The following is a 15,984-nucleotide window of genomic DNA, read 5'->3' as shown; positions in this document are numbered from 1 at the left end:
AGAATAGAAATAAAGAAAGGGGAAAAGATGGCAGCATACACTAATGAAGTGAGATTGTAACCCATAGGCCTCCATCAGGTACCACTTCCATTCAATCATATCTAAAATAAGTGCTAGTATAAGCCTCCCATTTATATAGCCATGGAAGCTTACCATGATACATAAAGGGGGACTCAGAAGACATAGTTGTTGCTCTCTTTGCCACATACACATATCCAAAACTAGCAAAGGGGTAGTGCGACAAAGTAATCAACAACCTGGGGAGGTGAGACAACTTTTCCAGCTTTGATTTTAAACCCTCTTTCAAACCACAATAAGTAACAAATTCAAAACAAGGTGGAGATGCCAAAGCCTTGAGAATCTGGTCTCTAGTAATCAAATACTGCACTTTAGCAAGGAAGGAAGTTCATCAAATTGAATCTTTGATATACCACCACGTATTCCAGCAAACATTTGCCAGAGAGTGTCTTCTAGCCGATTGTTCTGTGGGTAGTGGAGATGCTTCAACAACTATTCCTACTCATGTTATTACCATCTACTACTGCTGAACTCATTGTTGACATGTATATAAAACATTTACAGTCCACTATGAACATAGCAAGAATAACAACAAATATTGATTCCAAAGTGAGAGTCAGCACTCGGTACAATAAGGAGACCATCAGGAGCTTATATCTTGATTAATTAAGTCTTGACTTCGAAGAAATACGCCAGTCAAAACTTTTTACATCAACAGTACAAATGATCCAATATCTATAGAAATTATACATAGAGACAAGTAACAATATAATAATTTGTAGATATTGTAGATTAGGGTTATAAAGTAAACATTAAACACAGACAATAGATCTCCCTTACAAGTCACAAGTACCTAAAACTACATCAATCTCCTACATTCTCGACGATAATGCCACTGGCTACAATTCAGATCTCCTGAAGACAATATAATTCTTTGTACTGCAATCTCGACACTCTCAAAGTATAGCTAGCATATAGCATCCTTTAATTTAAGATTTATTAGAGGTCTTTATAATTTTCACTTGTTTCAGAACTTTCTTCGGTATTGAGATCCCATAAGGTTGAAGTGAATGAAATTGGTCTGCCACTGGAAATTGCCCAAAGTATTACATTTGAAGAGAAAGTAACTGCACGAAATAAGGCTCACCTACAAGAGTTGGTCGATAAGAAGTAAGAACCACCACCGTCGCATGACTTGTGATATTATAGTCAGTGGACATAATGCCACCGGCTATAATTTCACTAGTCATGCCACAGTAATGGTTCTTACTTCTATCGAACCAACTCTTGTAGGTGAACCTTATTTCGCTTCGGCCATTTCTCTTCAAATGTAATACTTTGGGCTATTTCGAGTGGCAGACTAATTTCATTCACTTCAACCTTATGGGATCTCAATACTCTGGAAAGTTCTTAAGCAAGTAGAAATTATAAAGAGCTTTAATAAATCTTAAATTAAACGTTTTACCCATTGGCCTGTCGTGGAACTTCCCATTGTGTAATTAACATCGCGAAGAGCACGCAACAAAGTATGCATAACTTGTATCATCTGTCTGACTTTAAGCTACATAACATACAAAATATTACAAAATGAGTCACACAATAATTAGTCTGGCATTAGCATTAATCTAACCAGTTTGGTGGTAAACTCAAAACCACCAGAGATATGCTTATACACTAATTGCAGCTTATACGCTAATTGTTCTGACAACAAACGGCCTCTATCATGATACATACTAATAAAGATGCAAGCTATAGTGTGTGTTTTTTTTCAAGAGCCAATATCGAAATAAATGGGTTAATCTAAAAAAGTTAAGATTTTTCCCTGCTTGACAGTCATAAAAAACAAAAAATTAAGTATTGTCATGATTCTAGAATAAATAAAAACACAAAATTTATGCAATAACCTTAATGAATGTCACCAAAACTCCGTCGGCTTATGCAACATGGAACTGAAAAAATAACTATTAGTACCTTAATATACTTGCTCAATGATCTAAACCCCATTTTCCCAATATGAAGCACAACATCTACGGGGCAGATGTCTTGTTGCCAGTGTGTTTTCATTGAAAGAGCTTAATGGTACAAGATAATCCTACTACTATAATTAACCACTACTGTCATTATATTACCTACAAGAAACGGGGTTTTTAGTGACGAAATATTTAGCGGCACTGCAAAAACGCCATTAATTATCAGCTTTAGCGACGTTTCTCAACTTCGTCAATTGCAGTTTGGTTTACTCTAAAAAGAGAGCCTTGGCGACGAGTTTTACGTTGCCAAATGGCTTAATAAAATTAAATAAGTTTTTTTCTTGATGAAAAGAGCGTTGGCAAAAATGGTTGAGCACTAACGACGATTTTAGCGTGGTTAACAATGACTTATCTCCGACGTTATTGGTAATCGTCCCTAGTAATTATTTTTGTCAACATTTTTTTTTTCGACGGTAATAATGTTGTTTAAAATGGTAAAACCAAAAAATGATTGGGGACACTAATCACGCTATCATCATCGCCAAATAATTCTGGTGGGCTTAGAATTCATCCTTACCTAAGTTACCAAAATGATTTGGTTCCAAAAATATTTCTGTATCCCGCCTAAAATTAGCGCTCATGTTTTCGCGAAATTTAGAAACAGAAATAGAAAAAATAAGATGGAACAGAAAAAGAAAACCTAGTTATTACTTTGGAAGAAGTAAGCCGTCTCTCCCCTCTCACGAAAGTTTGCCCACTTTTCTCAATCTCTCGCCATCTTTTTCATATCTTGTTAGAAGAGAGAAGTTGTTGTTAAGCATGGCAAAGCATTTGATCCCTTCTTTGAACCGTGTTTTGGTTGAGAAAATCATTCCTCCATCAAAGACTAGTTCTGGAATCTTACTTCCTGAAAAAACCACCAAGCTGAACCCTGGAAAAGTTGTTTCTGTTGGTCCAGGAGCCCCTTCCAGGGATGGAAATATCATTCCTGTTAGCGTGAAGGAAGGAGACACTGTCCTTTTACCTGATTATGGAGGAATGGAAGTAAAGCTTGGTGACAAAGAGTATATCTCTTCCGAGATGGCGACATATTGGGAACACTGCATGATTGATATGCAGTTTGTCGGCTGAGAAGGATATTTTGTTATTCTGGCAATGTTAGTATGGGATAGGGCTGGTTTAAGTGATTGTTAAACTCTGAATGCAATTCATGAAGAAACGCTTGTCGAATTAGATCTTCTATATGTTCATTTCTGATTCAATGTGATGAAATATTTTCTTTAAGTAAGCCGTCTCTCCCCTCTCGCGAAATCAAATCGACAAGGTACGTCCTTTCTATCCTTCTTCTCTCTACAATTTCTCTCTTTCTTTCGTGAATGAAGGTTAGATTTATTAGTTGTAAATCTGGTGCGGAAGAAATTCAATCACACCCAATTAATTAATTCAACCACCCATATAACCCCATTCGTTCAACCTCTAGATATTTTCTTAATTTCATATTTATGCTATAGTGAAAAATTGAGCGACTTTGAGTAATTGTAAATAATGGGGACGAGAAATCGACGCATTAAAGAGTGTACGTGTACCAACAGTGATATCTTCTTCTTAGCTAATCAATTTGAAATTAGAAGTTACTACTGATTTGGAAGAAAACTTCTTGTATTATTGGTTCTAATTCTACTTGGTTTCCTATTTGACAAAACTTACAAGGTTTAGGACTGAAAAGCTTATTATATATATGGGTCTATAAACATAAATCTTTTGTTTAAAATTATTACTATTCGATATGCATAACCAATATAGCCGCTCATGCCTCGTCGTCAACCACTGTGCTGGTTCAAAATCTTTTCTACGGATCCATGCTGACATGGTACAATTAAATGATTAATTTTAGATATTAGAAATATTTTTTATGTCTTATTCTAGTACTAAGTTTGGGATTTTGTCTGTCTTTTAAAATGACACAGCCTGATGATCCCGACAAGAGGCTGGGATAATCGCACTATATCGTAAGAATCATTTAAGTTAAAAAAGGCTAAGTTTCTCCTGAAACAGAAAATAATTATGTAATTGACTCATACTTACTTTTTAAGTTAGCTAAATTGTAGTTTTGTGAGATATTTATATCTATTTGTTTTCTTTTTAGGAGAGAATGATAGAACTCCAAAATCAACCTACACTGGAAGGTTCTAATTGTTTGACTGAAGAAGAGATCTTTGATAAAAGTCTTGGGTGTAAGACTTGGTTATAAACGGGGTCTTGCTGACATGGCGAGGCACCCCCACCCCGTAAACGTGTGGCTGGATATGGGCATCCAGATGTGGATCAGTCAAGGGCAGACGAGGCAGAGTCTTAGCTTGAAGAGTTGCGAGCATGGAAGGTAACGGCTGAAGAAACACAAGCAGCACACAAGTCACAATTTTAACAATAGCAACGCCAGTTGGACTATCTCATGGAGAAGCTTGGTGGTACTCCTTAAATGTGGTATGATTTATGAACTTAAATGTTTTATGATCTGTGTTGGTGTTGTTTTATTGGGTTTTATGATCATTGTTGCGTTATGTGTCATGCAAGAGAATACACATACCTTATTGGTATAGCTGTGACAAAGCCAATTTTTTGTTATATTAGCCTATGAGGATTAGATATTGATTGTTATAGTTTGTACTTACGTGTAGTGACTACTGAACAAAGGTTGGGTTATGGCGTGGAAAATATTGAGCCATAAATCATACTTAACAATAGACTTTCTCACCTCTATATATATATATATATATACATGTCTTAGCAATCACAATTTCCACAACAAAAGTTTACTTGGCCAGACCTACTAACCATTCCCCCCATGTAAGTGGTCTCCCAGAAGGTGTTAAACTTGCATCAGAAGGACCACCTGAGAAAATAATTCTAATTCTCATGACAAAATGCCTTGAAGATCAGATGAATAATGTTCTGCAACACCCCCAAACCAGATTTCCGCTAGCAGTTTTTTAACAAACCAACTGAATCAACACATGAAAAGAATAAAAAATAAACAATGGAAATATATGCTCTGTTCTGTTTTCTCCTCCAGACGGTTTTGTTTTTTGGCTCTTCATTATGACTGATTCAGTTAGTCTGTGACAAGACATGCATGAGCAATAACACATTCCTTTGAACTTCTAAGTAGGAAGTTGTTTTGGTATATGCGGGCATTATGTCACTGTGCCAGCTAACATTAAGCGATATGAGGCAATAATTGTGCCTAATGCTTCTATCTAAAAGTTAAACATTATTAATTTTGATAGTTAAAAAACTTTGCGACAGTTAAATTATCGTACTAGACCCATTTGTTGCTAACCTTAGTTGTTCCTTAGTCATCTGAATTTGTTGCTGTCCAAGTTGTTCTGCATCCAGTCTGCTATATATATATTTTTTTATTTTTATTTTTTTTGCTAAGGTCTTTACTCTCTAAATAGCACTTAGTACTTTTAAAATAGTTATTTGACTCTATGTGTGCACTGGTGTGTAGTGAGGATTAGATAATATTGATTGTTTTAGTGTGTACTGCCCTTCATCATAGAAGGAGATGGTTCCCATGCTATCTGATATTCTCTCTGGCCTTTCCACAGTTGTACCTATACAAGCTGAGGGAGTTCGAACTATGGTTAGTCGATGTGGGAGTAGTCATGACCCAGACCCTCACCATATAGGTGGTCGTTTTATTGGGTACCAGATTGTTGGTTATATATGTATTTGGAGCAGATTTCTTGTAGTGTAGCTTGTAGGTACACAAGAAGGTTGAGCCATTGTTGGGGTTGTTGGACTGTTGGTGATACATATCATCGTCTTATATCCGAATAAGGCATAGCTGAAAGTTCTTGAAATAGTGATTGGCCCATGTTTCAAGCACCACTTCTTTGGATACATCTTAAACTTAACGTAATTATTAATAGTTCATTGGATTTTAATTTTGGCGTGATGAAACTATTATATTTTTGGTTTATCATTTTTTTTTTGTGGTCTAATAGATAACATTTTTGTGTGTAGATAATCATACGTCAAAAGAGGAGTGCTTTGGTATTATTTTTTTGTGAAGAAATGGCGGTTTGGAATTGCAGAAGAGGCGTCAGATGAATCTATATACTATTTTGTCACTTTTTTGTTTTTTAATGAAGATATTTCATTTGCAAGCTACTTGAGGGATGTTTTGAATGGTTTATGTTACTTTTATAAGATGAGTTTAGAATTAGTTTCTAAATGAGTGAATTGGCTCATTTTTATTTATTAAAAATTGTTGTTTATTATATATTATAAAATAATTGATGTTATAATTGTTTTCTTTAATTTAGGCTTATTTTTTAAATAGGAAAGAGTGGGGACAAGTGAAAATAATTTGTACAAGTGGTGCACAATTAGCAACGATATTAGTGATAAAAATAGTCCTCTGAAGCGCATGTAACGTCGGAAATGAATACAACAATTAGATTTTTTTTTTTGCTTCCAGCGACAATCAGAATGTTGCTTATAACACCAAAATTTCAAAAAAAAATTTTTTTTTTTCTTTATCGACGATAGAATTCAAATTACTTTTATCTTTAACGACAATAAAAATATTGCTAATAACACAAATTTTAAAAAAAAAAATTGTACCTGTAGCGATGATTATAACATCGCTAATGATGTTAAAATTTTCAAATATTTTAGAGCTTTGCCAACAATAGAAACGTCGTTAGTAAGGGATTAATGGTGACGATTTTGAAGACATTGCAAAAAGCATATATTTTGTGACGTTATTCTATCTAAAACAGGAAAATGAATTAGCGACGAAAATGAAGTTTTGGTGACAATGAAGATCGTCGACAATGAAGTAAGGGATTAATGAAAATCGTCGGTGAAGATCTCATATTTGGCAACGATAAAAAATCGTCGCTATATATCTTTGCCGACTATATCATTAGCGACGATGACACGACACTCCAAAAAGCATCGCCAAATCCAATTAGCAACGTTCCTGCAATTTTTAGCGACATTTATTTTTGTTGCCAAAGACCATGTTTCTTGTAGTTTAACAACAATAAATTACAAAATCTCCCTCCACTGCCAATTCGCAATATGGCAAGGAAACAACTTGCACTTCACTTATTCAACATACAAAATTCATGCAGATGTTAAGGCAAATAATTCACACATATTGTGTGAGAAGAGATATAAAATACAATAGCATCCATACCTAAAACCAGTCAGAGCAAACTTAGTGCGATTGTACTCTTACAGGCTTCTGAAGAACAGCAGACAAGTAAACCTGAGACTTTCCAGAAGAAACAATTTTTTCTCCTACCACCCATTTCAACTTCTTATATCCAAATCGCCCAATTACCCGTGTTAGACTCATCTTCTTCTCCTCGTCTACACAATGAAAGTTATCCAACCAAAACAAGCCTCCGGCTCTTAAAACCCGATCAATATCAAACATCAAAAACTCCATTTTCTCTTGATGGCCCCCTTCTCCTAAACTATCGACAGGATGAACTAGATCAAACACATTGTCGTAAAAGGGGAACCTCTAATCTAAACTAAAGAACATAGGAAATAGCCCCCTTGCAGCAATGAACTCATTAAAAGGGGCATCAACATTCAATGTCGATGTTACAACAGTCACATTTTTCTCTGCCATGCATCATCGCCGCAAAGGACCCAGACCCACCACCAATATCTAGTCCTATTCTAATTCCCCCACTCCCCAAATCCATATCGATCATCATGGACAAGAAAATCATTCTTACTTTTAGCCTTAACAAATCTATACTTTTCAGCTCCATTAACCAAATCAAAACAACCAACACAATCTGTCTTCATACCCAAGAACTTCCTTTTCCATCTGGGCTAGTTTCTTTTGAGATAAATCAATTTCTCTAAGGATTAAAGAACTTGTACAAGACCGATTACTATTGCAGCCCAAACTAGTTTCTTAGTGCAAATCTCGAGATGGTTTGCAGCCCATGCTTGCTTTGTACGAACAATTGTGCGAATTGATTTGTACTCGTGATTTTGGATTTTATAAGAGTCGGGATCCCCTAAACCAAGTCACTTGATAACTGTTTTAACTCCCTATCCTCTTTCACAACCGTGTGTTTGCATTGAACTACCTAATTATAGATTTTCAACGCCCACAGTTAGGAGTGTAATAAAAAACCATTGACCCATCACCCGGTAGGGGACTCGGTTTTCAGCCGCAGCCCAAACCCACATCGCCCGCCATCGTTTCTTACGGGGCGGGCTATGGGTGTAGGTTATATGCTCAAACTCGACCCGTCAAGCTGCTCGACCCACACCGTATCAAAAGCCGTTGACCCAACCCCATTGATCCGCACAATTTCAAGACTCTAACTCTAATATTTTTGAATATGAATTATATTTTCTTTTAACTTTTGTACGATTTTGGAAGATAAAAAACTAATGAATTGAACATCAATTTAAATCACTACAATTGATAAGAAAATTGAAAAATCGTAGCAAAAGATCTTTTGCAATGCTTTCAAAAGCGTCGTGGGGACGTTGCTGTTGATGGCGACGCGGAAGAGAATTTGCAACACTTTTAAGCGTAGCAAAAGTCATAAGCACTTGCTATGCATGGTAGCGTTGCTAATGTCTTATAAGCGTAGCAATTGATTTTCCACCCGTCCTCCAAATAAATATTATTTAATATAAAATATATTAGCAACGCTTTAACCGTTGCAAAAGACAAAGACTCTACTTTTGCAACACTTTCATTGTGTGCCAAATGCTTATGCCTTTACCAACGCTTTCAAGCGTTGCAAATAGTTGCAGCTGTGGTACTATGAATCAACCTTTGGCCACCCTTTTATGTGTTGCAGAAAGTTATTGCTGATGTAAAGCTTGATTTTGAAATTAGTTAGATTTTATCCTGAAATCCTATTTTATAATTTATTAAACACCATATCTAAAGAGACATAAAACATTCAAACACATCTTAATCAACAAAAAAATTTGACAAGTTCAATAAAAAGAAATCATACTTCTTACATTCCAAGTACAAAAGTATCATTACAAGCATTATATGTTTAAAAGATGTGAAGTTCAATGCATCACTACAATTATCCTTTTCATCACTTAGTACTCCTAAAATGTTAATGTCTATTGAACCGTTGTTGAGCATTCAATTCTTCCATTGGACTCAAAAATCCTCCCTCGAATCTATCGACATTAGTACCCCACTGCTTCAATGTGGTGAACTCTGCAATTGCAAAAATGCTAACAGTAAGATTCATATCTAATTTGCAATGTACTCAAAGAAGTATTTAAACGTCAACAAACATGTGTAAGTAATAAAATGCACAAGTAGTAGTCCATATATGAAGAGCCTTTTAAGAAATAAGAACTAACTTCAGATAGCATCTGTGAAATGATAATTTAAAGATTTGGTAGCATTTTAGCAAACACCCCTATAACTTTGTTATCCTTTTTACGTAAGTGTTTTTGTGAAACACTATTATACATGAAGAATTGTTAGGTGCTTCAAATATCACATGCATGGTTTATTACTTACATGCTGAATTATAGATGTAACATACTACATTCCCCATCTATCGCTTTAGATGAGACAATAAGCATGCCAACCCTGCAGGTAATGAATACATTAAGCACATAGTTCAGACAATGGAATAATACATCCGTTTTTTACCCTCAGAAAAATAGAAGTTACAGTGTGAAAAAAGCTTGAGACAACCACCAAAAAAAAAAGAAAGAAAATATATTTGTATACTTGTATAGTGAGCTAGTATTAGAGGTAATAATGTAATCGCACTTCAAGCAAAAGCCCGACACCTCGGAAAGATGAAACCAAGTAACCTCATCCACAGCTTAAGCACCTTGAGTTATGAAAGATAGTAAAATTGTTTGACAATAAGAATTAGTCACTTTTTTAAATCATCTATAAAACTGCCCATAGAGGTGGGGGGACGGAAAAGGTCTGTTGAGCATAAAGAAGCCCGGTTCAATAAGTTGTTAAAATGTGCAGCAAAGTGAACTCCAAGTAATATTTTTTTTTCAATGCAAGGAGAAATTCATTGACTTGGGTTAGATCATATTTGGGAATGTTGAAGTGATCTGGGTTCTGCCTCCAATGTTGACATTAGTAGGATTCAAGAAATATGACAACTTCGGCAGAAACTTCGCAACTATCTAGCGACACAGTAGAACCATGGAGCACAAGAAAGATCCAATGGCAATGTCATTCCCACGTGTTATTAGACAATGCATCGGATACTGCGACATCAATAAGACCGCTGGTGTCATGACAACATGATGGAAATCGAGCATGGAAATATCATGGACCATATCCCCGAAAAAGAAATAATGTCTTCATAGAAGGCCAAGAACTCGTCACTGCAAGATGTATGTGCATTAGTAAAAAAAACTAGTACAAGGAAGTTGTTTTATTTAAGCTGGAAAGTACCTCACAAAATTGAGTTCTGGTTTGATGTATGTGTCGCCGAACACAAATTGCTGCAAAGTACGAAGTGTCCATGCTCATCTCCATCAATGGTTTAACCAACAAGTTCAAGAGTTTGAAGTTCAATGGCTTCTTATCCGCAATGACAACTAAAATACTACAATAAGACACCATAAAAAACCTAAGAAAAAAATAACAATTCATTACAAGAACACTTGCTTTTCTTTTTATTAAATGCCAAGCTTATCACATACTCGAGTGCAACTCAAACTTAGATCCAGGTATGCCAGACTAAAACTAAGCTTAATTGAACATCAGGGTGAATTTTAAGGTCACAAGCACATCCCAAAAGATGATTAACTTCAGAATTTGTGTTATGACACAAAATCACCCTTGTGTCAAGCAGCCCTAAAAATGAGTAGTAATTGTTACCTAAAAGAAACTGAAGTTTTAACTCCATTATATTATACTAGTATCCCCACAATATTAAAAAGGGTTTTTGCAGTTACTTACAAATTCCATAACCAAATAGGTTTATAACAGTTAGCTTTGTGTCGTCGCGAAACAAGACCACCCAATCCTTCCTTGACAACTCCCCGCGACATGATTAGTCAATGCACTTGTGTGTGAGATGACAAGGAACACCGATAGATTCAAGGCAAAAAGTCACGAAGGAATTGAGGGTCGACAAAGAGGTTGAAAACTCCATGGCCCATTCGCATTCATTTTGGCAGCTCTAGAAATATCCATGGGATAAAGAGGCATAGAAAGCAATCGCGAGAAAACAATATTTTGTCATGGAGGCAGCTTTTCACATAAGAGCTGGAAATCAAACTTATGAAAGAAAGTTCTACACATACTTGCAATTGACATCGTTACATTACAGATATAGGCACATAGCTATCTGAGGGGTAGTTGAGTTTGGAGAAAGCATCGCGATAACTTTCAACATTTGTGCGAATGCAAATGAAATATACATATATGCAAGTGTTCCCCGACCGAAGCGTCATCACAAACATTGCACCAATTGGGATAACTCAAGTAGTGTATCCCGAACACCAAAATTAGAATTCAATTCATGAAACTACCCTTTCATATCAATTATCGGATAACAAAAATCTTATTCTATATAATCGGTCCATTATATGCAATTAATCCCGACCGATTTCCAGTGCTTATTATCTTAAACTACATTCTAACATGGAACAAACATTTCTAAACAACTGTAATAATGAAAAAGGATTTGTTTGATGCTTACATATCTAAAGTCATTCCCTCTTCAACCTTCATAATCTGTAATAACACAATTAAGTTAAGCAGAATCCTATAAACAAAAACTAGTATGTAAATACAATATATAAATAAATGTACCTTGAAAACTTTAGTTAACAAAAAACACAATACAGATGAAAACACCATGTGTAGTAGAGTCAATCCAAGTGGGTATGGGAAGTTCATTTCCTTTGATGATAATACCCACTGCATGCATCCACGTAACAAACAAATTATAAGCGAAGAATTAGACCTAGTATAGATGAGAGAACTACTGCACTTGAACCATTTCAATTAATTGGCATGTTGCCTTGAAGAATAGAAGAACCCTCCAAATTACAATAAAAACATTTTCAGTAGTGAACATTCAATGACAAACTAATCTACAGATTGGAGTGGTAAGCCCCGAACTGAACCTAAATTTTGCAATAAGAAATATATACCTTGTGCAACTAACCAAACCCAATCAACACATTGTAGCCACTAGATCTATCGGGACTTCCTTAGTAGATGTGTGTCACCAAAAGTCTGAATTTACAAACACAACTCGATTTTAAAATATAGAACTTTCACAGATGTCATCCAAAGTATTGGTAGAATCAAGTTGTACACTTTTAAATTTCTTAATACATAAATAAATAAGAATATGAAATACCTTGAGAAGCAACATTGACAATCAGTAACACGTATCCCTTCCAAAAGCTTAGATACACATTATCTCCTTTAGCATCCTGACCAAAAAATAAAGGATTAGAAGAACAATATCTAACAAAACCAAAATCAAGTAAAACCAAAGCTTGAAATCCGTAAACATAGCCAACCACAAACACCCACTACACTAAGTATCGTCAATGAAACAACTAAACTTGAAACCATCCAATAACAATAGACAATTTGTGCCTATTACCTCAATACCAAATTTATGCCATTTACATCATCTCAATACCAAATTATATAAGTTCTAAGTGATAACCTTTAGGAATAATCTCGATTTACATAGTATGAACATACTACACAACATGATCAACTGCATACTTATCTAGAGATTCAAAAACATGAATAGAATGAGATGTCACTTCTGACTATATTCAAGCAACAACTAAACATGTGCAGACTTTTAGCAGATCATGCCCAATTCTAATAACACCATACCCTTGTCTGCCCTAAACCCAAACCATGCTCATGAGTAGTTTGCCTTAAATGCCCAAGGCCCCATGCGACAATTGCTGGTTTAAATCGTGGTTTTTCCCAAGCATCAAGTCGTGGTTTATAACTCACTTCAAAACCATGTAACTCTCAATACTCTTAATTCTCACACCAGCGGCAGCAGCAAGCAGGCAAGCAGGCACACAGCGGCGTAAAGGCAACAATAACAACACAAAGCAAGAGGGGACGCAGCGGCGGCGCACTAGCAACACCCAAAGAAGCGGTAGCAGCAGCAAAGCGCGAAGCACACCACCCAGCCAAGTCCATCCAATTTTTAGAATTACTACTTTTCAAGTGTTATGTTCATATTTTGGGTATAATAAATCCCTCACATATTGCCCATCGCTATATATATATATATACAAACATGGAAGAGTGCTAAACTAATTTCAACATATTTGAATTTTTATTGTTAATTATAGATTACCATATAATAACCTAAAATCAGGTTTCTTACTTTCTCGGGAGAGGATGGAAGACTAAACGAGGATCGAGGGTAAGATAGAAGGCTTTTAAGGGTGAATTGGAAACTAGGAAAATGCTTTTTATAAGAGAAGCCACTTTATCTTCTAAGACTAATAACCTAGCAGCAGATAAAAAGGATTTTGTATTTTAAAACTTCAACAATGACCAAGGAACAGGAAAAAAACAAAAAAGAAAGGAAAAGCCATATTTGCAAGCACAAGGATTAAAATGTGGTGAGGCCTTAAAAGACCATGCTCCTGACATTTCTTGTTTAGAAGAAAACTTTCATAAAATGCTAACTAAACGGTGAAAAGGCAAGGAAAGGAATGGAAAAGAAGGAAGTGGTTCACCTTTTCCATAGTTTTCTCTTGTTTGTTTATGAGGAAAAGAGTGGTTTCCCTATGGAATCCAACAGTGGAATTGAAAAGTATGGAGTTAAAAAGAAAACAGTTAAACAAGGAAAGATTACTTTGACTTTGTCTATTATTATTAATATCATTTTAAAAGATTCCTTTCCTTTTACACAGTTTGCATAAACAAACATGACTACTTTCTCACATCAATTTGTCGCTACCCTACTCGGAAAATACTTGGATTATTAGCAGCGGTGAAGTAATTATACCCATCAGCACTACTTCCTTACAACAACTATTTGAGGCCCATAACATCTGATGTCGGTAATTTAAGTTGACCTGTCTATCTAGCATCTGTATCCTCCTCCTCACTAGTGCTGCAATTAGTATTTGCAATACCTACCCATAACACATCAGCTGATTGCCCATGTATCCTTAATAAAGATATACATATGGTTCCCTTATTTCAATCATTTCTAATCTTTTCACCAATGATCTCAATATTATCTCTAATACTTCAGCTAGTCAATGATAGTGTCATTCTATAAAGAAAGTTACCCCATATATGTAGTTGTATTCTTTTAATTTCTAACTTCCAACTTAGTTTACCCCTAAGCTTAATTACCAAAACGATGTGCATCTCCATTTTCACTGTTGGAATCTACTTATATAAAAAAACCTTCACCTCGATAGAAAACTAGAAATACAGTTTATCAGGTATAATTGTAAATGTTTATATTAGTAACCCCATTTAGAATCAGATTTACATTAACCATGAAAGCAAACTTTCAAAACAATTTTTTCTAAAAAAAAAAAGAGAGAGCCACCAAGTTCATGCACACTAAAGGTAGAGCAAAGGCACTGGCACATTATGTCAAGATTACTGCAGGTACCTTAAAAAGATGATGTCTCTTAAAACTTAAAAGGTAAAATGACCTCTATGAAGCATGTTTTTGGATGGTACCTTTAGATTGATCCATGCATAAGGTAATCCAGTGGGGGTATCAAATGCATGTAAGAATCGTTGCCCTAGATCTTCCGCCAAATTTAGTAATTAGTTATCGTATGCTCCTGGAGCTAACTTATTTCTAGAATCAGTTGCAAGAATATGAGCCGAAACAAGCCCTCCAAGAACCCTTATGTTGCACTACAACATTGACAAAAAGGAAAATAACACCATTACATCACAGGTTATCTGAGTTGCTTTCAAGTTAGTCCTAATATATTTTTTTGTCTTTTCCTCTTTTTGACAAGATAATACTAATATAATTCTAATCTCACTTAACTTTTAGGAAGGTTAAATTGAAACTAAGTAGAAGAATTTTATCCAATACCTCAAACAGATTTATCCTTGCATCAACATCGATTTATTACTCCAGAAGAATGCACCTGACATGGTATCTTACATGATGATCCTAAGTTTATGTGAATGGTGAGATTCCATTTGACTCTTACCAATAACACGGGAACAACAAAGGTGTAAACCAAAAGACCCCTTTATACCATTCATTTTTTTTCTCTTATTCTATCACCATTAAAAGTGAACACTTCTCAAATTGAAGTTGGTATAAAAGACATTAAATGAAATAAACTTCATACAAAACTCAGAATGTCATACAAAGCAAAGCAAATCAAGTAATTATCTTGAACACAATTAAATCCCCAAAACTCATCACTGAACCCAACATGATAAATTATAGTAGAATATTTACAACAATTTATCTAATCTAGAATATCCAACATGCATCACACATTGAGTAACACTAGCAAATTTCGAATAACTCATGAAAAGAAGTAACATTCATCTAATTCTAAAAAATCATGTAACGTCACAAAAATTAAACAGATCAAACACAAATCTAAATTTGTTTTCAAATCAAACAACTAATAACCATAAAAGATACTTCTTTGATCTGATAATTCGAAGTGTAACCAACCCCATAAGCTAAAAACCCAATTTCAATAAATCGGTATATAAAGTTGTTACCTTGAGCAAATTGAACTCTTTTGAGAATCGAAAATCTTATATATGGATCCATTCAAAGCTCTGCGATTTCCATCGATCTAGATTTGAATGAATGGACAATATTCTATCAACATTCAAGCCTAATTCAATCAAATCTCACAATCTCCAGCAAGGAACCATGAAACTTGTACCGACCACATGAGAAGAGAAAGGAGGGAGAACAAATATCGAATCCTCAACAATAATGCCACTGGCTACAATTAAGATCTCCTGCAGACA

The 15,984-nt window shown here is 35.2% G+C and overlaps 1 long non-coding RNA gene and 2 pseudogenes across 2 annotated transcripts; 1 reads left to right on the top strand and 2 right to left on the bottom strand.

The window, feature by feature from the left end:
- The first annotated feature begins 2,726 nt into the window (after positions 1–2,726).
- On the top strand, positions 2,727–6,274 carry LOC147474444 (10 kDa chaperonin, mitochondrial pseudogene; annotated as a pseudogene). Its single transcript, XR_015208386.1, has 4 exons — positions 2,727–3,312; positions 3,956–3,997; positions 4,135–4,472; positions 6,018–6,274. The product of XR_015208386.1 is annotated as a 10 kDa chaperonin, mitochondrial pseudogene (transcript).
- Positions 6,275–7,128: 854 nt separating this feature from the next.
- LOC147474443 (putative methyltransferase At1g29790 pseudogene) lies at positions 7,129–7,826 on the bottom strand (annotated as a pseudogene).
- A 4,538-nt stretch (positions 7,827–12,364) lies between these two features.
- On the bottom strand, positions 12,365–15,909 carry LOC147474442 (uncharacterized). Its single transcript, XR_015209133.1, has 3 exons — positions 15,727–15,909; positions 14,704–14,886; positions 12,365–12,446 (listed from the first exon to the last, which is right to left on the bottom strand). It is a non-coding gene; the product is annotated as an uncharacterized LOC147474442 (long non-coding RNA).
- Between the last annotated feature and the right edge of the window lie 75 nt (positions 15,910–15,984).

This window comes from Coptis chinensis, chromosome 9, assembly GCF_015680905.1.
Source record: "Coptis chinensis isolate HL-2020 chromosome 9, ASM1568090v1, whole genome shotgun sequence".
Lineage (NCBI taxonomy): Eukaryota > Viridiplantae > Streptophyta > Magnoliopsida > Ranunculales > Ranunculaceae > Coptis > Coptis chinensis.
Note: the sequence above shows the minus strand (reverse complement) of the source record. Positions and strands in the feature narration are given on the sequence as shown.